Here is a 5758-nt window from a genome sequence, read left to right on the forward strand (position 1 = left end):
AACATGAGGTTTATTGAGCGGGAGCTTCAGACTACCCTCAGTCGGTTGTTAACATGGACCACTGCAAATGGTTTTAAATTTTCTTTTTTCAAAACCGTTTGCATGCATTTTTGCTGCCAATGGAGTCTCCACCCCGATCCCAAGCTTAGTCTCGGCGATATAGTTATTCGTGTGGTCCCTGAGGCAAAGTTCTTGGGGCTTATCTTTGATCGTAAGCTTAGCTTCATTCCACATATCAAGCAGTTACGTGTCAAGCGTGCAAAGGCTCTGAACATCCTCCGTGTTCTCTCTTCCAGCTCTTGGGGAGTGGATCGATGTTCTATGCTCAGGATCTATCGTGCTCTGATTCGATCCAAACTGGACTATGGGTCTTTGGTTCCGCCAGGACCTCGGTCCTGAAGATGCTGGATCCCATTCACCATCTGGGGCTCCAGCTCTGCACATGTTCTTTTCGCCCTTCTCCAGTCCAGAGTTTGTACTCTGAGTCTCATGAACCTTCTCTTCATCTCCGTCGGTTGCAACTTTCTTTACAATATGCTACTAAGCTTCAATCCTTACCAAGGCATACCACCTGGGATTGTGTCTTTCTTCCTCAGTGGGCAATGCTCTTTTAGAACAGACGGTCTGCTATTCCTCCATTTGGCCTTCGTATCCGGGCACTACTGGCTGAATTGGGTCTGGCATTGGATGACATTGCTGTCCCTATTGATCAGCCCATTCCGCCATGGCTTATTACCATCCCATCCTGTAACCTTTCTCTAAGTCATCTGGGGACGGTGGATACTCCCGATTGGAAGTACCGTTTTCTTTTTGCTGAACATCTTTCGAGCCATTCTTCTCTTCCTATTTACACGGATGGTTCGAAATCGGGTGACTCTGTAGGTTCTTCCATGGTATGCTGTGGTTCGATAGTTGCTTGCAGGATCCCCTCTACAGTTTCTGTGCTCACTGTACTATTTACACTGATTCTCTTAGCTCTCTACTGGCCCTGGAATTGCTTAACGTTAGTTCTCACCCTGTTCTCGTTGATATTCAACACAGATTGGCTTACTTTTCTCTATCTTCTATTTCCATCCAGTTTTTCTGAATCCCTGGCCACGTCGGTATCACGGGAACGAGCTCGTTGACACCGCAGCTAAGTCCGTATGGTGCCATCACGACCGTACCTGTCCCATACATGGACTACGGTCCTGTCTTCAAGGCACGGCTTCGTGCCAGTTGGCAGTCGACTTGTGGTGAGCAACGCCAAAACAAGCTTTTCCAGATCAAACCTTCTGTTGGTCTTTGGCCGTCTTGCTTCCGTAAGAATCGGAAGGAGGAAGTAGTCCTGGCAAGGCTACGCATTGGTCATAGTTTTTTTAACCCATCGTTTTCTTTTGTCGGGTATTGACCCACTAATCTGTAGCCATTGTGACACTCAAGTCACGATAGCCCACATTTTACTGCCGGCACCATTTTACCCAAGTAATTTGTAAGAATTTACCCTTGACAGTGTCATTGGCGATGGTGACACTGTCCAACGAGACTGTATTTTTAATTTTTTACGCAATATTGGTGTTTTTTATTGTATATAATCTTTTATCCACATTTTTGACATACTTCGGTTTTAACTACCTGTATTTTTACATTTTACTTTCACTTTTTTACCGGTTGTTTGGCGCAGATAGTCTCGTTGCTTTGCGCCATAAAGCACCAACCAACCACTAAGAATTAAAAATTTATTTCCACCAATTGTTTGAATATAAATATGCCCATAAAAATCAACATTCGGAGAGTGTTAGAAATTAAATAATTGTATTGGTCTCCGATAGATGGCAATACCGATGACAAGTTACTTTGACTAAATACACAAATTTACTATTACAATCTCAGCAAGTTGTCATGATTAAATTTAAGTATCTTTCTTGAAACAAAGTTGTATTGCATTACGAAAGCGTCTGTAATTAAAAGAGGTAATGCTTGCAACACTACATATTTTTCTTAACCTCTAGTTTGCTTGCAATCATAATAAACAGCTTATTAAAAAACAGGATGTTATTTACGAGTCTAAATGTAAAAGAAACTACACAAAATTATCTTATATTCTCAAATATTTTTTTTTGTACGAAACTATTTATCCATATATTGAATAGTGTTCATTTCGAAACATGTACCTGCAACTCAATTTTGATTCAAAAACTACAGTCGATGTGCTGGATGGGAATAATTGAAGATATAAACTCATCATCAGTTTATTAATTGTATGTGTATATATATTTCCAAATAAAGCTGCTTTGAGTCCACCAGTTGTCTAGTTCAGGCTATGATTCATAACGCCCAGTGTAAGGTGCCCGGCATGGTCAGGTGGATAAGGCGCTCGACTCACAATCTGAGGGTCGCGGGTTCGAATCCGCATCCCACCAAACATGCTCGCCCTTTCAGCCGTGGGGGCGTTATAATGTGACGGTCAATCCCACTATTCGTTGGTAAAAGAGTAGCCCAAGAGTTGGCGGTGGGTGGTGATGACTAGCTGCCTTCCCTCTAGTCTTACACTAGTCATAACGCTCAGTGCAAGTTAAATCATGTTATGTTTGTGTATATACCAATTTTGAAACATCTAGAGATCTGAACTTTAACGATTATCTTCTGTAGAAAAACGTACTAATTTTAAAAGTGAAGCCATTTAGTTTCAAAGAACACGCATAAACTTTATTAAGCAATTTATTGAACATCAAGCACAACCAAATCAATAGAATAAACCACAACAAATAGTAATAACATCAACCAGAGTAAAAAATAATTAACTTTTTTTTTTCTGTAAACAGCTATTTTCTTTATTCGTAACTGAAATTATGAATAATAATTCCGAGCGTAGAACAGTTTATTGTAATGCAACTTGACACGCAGTCAATTCTTTATCATTTAAGCATTGTTTATCCAAAATACACTTTCAACCTGATTTTTACTGCGTAATAAGATTAGTTAACCACAAGCTTATAATGAAGTGCGAGCCTAGGCCTAACTAGGAATTATACTAGTGCACCTGTGTAAAGACGTAATGGAAAGCTCGTCAAGGTTAGAAAGTAAAGAAACGTCATACATAAGTTAGAACGTGTGTCACTGCAAGTACGTGTTCAAGAACACAAACACTAGTTACCTCTTCTCTCAATAAACACGGAATGCTGTGTAAAGATGGCGAATATTGAACATAAAATTTGACCACAACGAACAAAGAAGAACCATTTCATATTATTTCACTAGACTTACTGTTAAATATTGAACAACGCTCTAACTATGATTTTAAAAGAATGAAATATACATTTAACCAAATGTTGTTTTATGTTACTCTCTCCTGTTCTCTTCTTATTGTTAGATAATTGATGTGAAAATGATTGACAGCGAAACACTGTCTGGGGAATGTGTTCTACTACATGTGCAATATTATTTGAAATCATTGTAAGTTATTCTTTATTTTCGTAGCTCCGGGGAGCTGAATCCCCCCCCCCCCCCACTATTTGAGGTTAAACGAAACTATACTGTGTACATTTATGAAGTCTAAGGGTGTTTTTTTTTTTATCTAAAACAATTCATTTCACAAATACCAAAAATATACGAATTTAAATACAAGCAGACACCGGATGAAGTGCTGATGGAAAGAAGTCTTCACTTGGTTAAACTCTTATTCTCATCCCCAACGAAGGGGTTGTCCAAGTGGTCGAATAAAGCCCCCTCTACCGACACCAGGAACAAAGTCAGAATCTCCATTGCCGTTTTCTGAGAACATCAGAGGCTGCCAATGGGTGAATAAACTCAGAGATTTTTTCATCAACGAATCTAACTTCTTAGACTGTGACTGACCAATCTTCTCATCTGGGCCAAACTCATGAAGAAAGTTCACGGCATTGGTGGGCTGAAGTATACTTGTTATATCAACGCCGTTCTCCAGAACTCGTTTGTTCAAGTTCTGGATCTTTTTCTGGTAAATTGGCGAACAATTCGAAGCCAAAGCAAACCACATCATGGCGATCAGGAAAATGGAGATTTGGTTATAGAGTTTCATATCTGAAAGTTAACAACAACAATAATGAAATAATTTCAATAGCAACAACATGCAGTTACATAGTTAAAATCCTACTTGTGTTCGTCGCTTCGAGTGTGAGCGGCAGCGACATCACATAATATTGTAATACTGGGTTTACCATTCACGGTGGACAGTCATTAGTGGTGGTAACACTAGCCAGATTGTTAGTGTTTTTAACTTTTTTACGGGCCCTTTGCCTCGTTTATTCTATTTAAATTTTCATCCGATTTATGGACATTGTTTAGCTTTTACCATATTTTCTTGTTTATTTTATTATGTTACTTATTTTTGACGGTTCCTTGGCGCAGGTCGTTTTGTTGCTTTGTGCCCTAAAACTTTAAATAGCCAACCAAAATTCTTATGCTAAATCAAAACATTCTAAGTGCAGAAGAAACAGTTTTTATTTTAATAAAATTAATCCTGTAAGTAAGCTATCAAGTTTAATCAGTTTATGAGATGAATAGTTCTTGGGCAATCTTAACGACGTTGAGGATAAACGGGAGGAAGTTGTCTTCTGTAGGCTATGCATCATATAGCACTGTGTAACTTTACGAAACAAAAGCATGAAACGTGTTATATTTTAGATGAACTTTTCTTCATATTAGACAGTTAATTTCGTTATGATTTTTTATGGCACACCTATCACACATTTTGGTCTTAATTTTTCTACCATTTTTTTTATAATCTTTTTTTCGTCAGGTAAATGACATTTTCCCCTTTATAATGGCCTGTTTGGCGCAGATAGCCCTAGTGCTTTGTGCCATAAAACAACCAACCACCCTTCAGCCATTTATTGTAATTAACCGATTTTCTTGAACCCAGTTGTTTAAACATTTGTTTGACAAGTAAAAACTTGGAATGGTCTATTCTTTTATTGTGTCTGTGGTCCAGACTAGTTTCGGAGAATTCCACTCCTCGGTGACGCTGGACACTACCACCAATGATACTTCAGACCAAACCAAGCCTTTATAGTAGTGAAGTATCAAAAATCGAAATGGTGTATTTCGATACCTCACTATTTATAATATGTTGAGGTTAGTTAAAAATTCATGAAATGTATTAAAGCAAAATAAGTTTAATAACTGAAAAAAAGATAATGTACAAATATTACATATATCATAACCAATAATATCGATAAAGTCAATTTAAAGAAAAAAAGTATCTCTGCTGTCAGAGTTATCCTTAAGCTTCTTGAAAGTATATTTCGTGCACCGAAATTTTTTATGAAACGTGAACCCCGTCTCTCATCTAAGACGTAGTATCTCGAGAGGGCTAATAAATTTATATATATATTTTAATAATTTATGCAGATAAACATATATAAAGAAATTGATAGATAAATTGGATTTAAACAGACAAAAAAGGGATACAACTCCTAATTTTCGGTCTCGGTTAAGATAAACAGTCCCATGTGATAATCTTAATTAACACTATACTTTGTGTGTAGGCTGTATTTACTAATGCTAAAAATAATTAGTTTTTGCAAAAGGCTTTAGTACCAGAACTCTTATCTGATATCTCAGACATTCAGAAACGACTGGCTCAGTTTTCTCGATCATCCGTTTCGATCCAGTTTTTTCTGGATACCTGGCCATGTGAGCATGCTAGGGGAACGAGCATCTGCTCTAGTGCTGTCACAGCCGTGCCTGTTCCCTATATGGACTATGGTCTGTAATCAAGGCCCGGCTTTAAGACAGT

The sequence above is a fragment of the Limulus polyphemus genome, unplaced genomic scaffold, assembly GCF_000517525.1.
Source record: "Limulus polyphemus unplaced genomic scaffold, Limulus_polyphemus-2.1.2 Scaffold904, whole genome shotgun sequence".
NCBI lineage: Eukaryota > Metazoa > Arthropoda > Merostomata > Xiphosura > Limulidae > Limulus > Limulus polyphemus.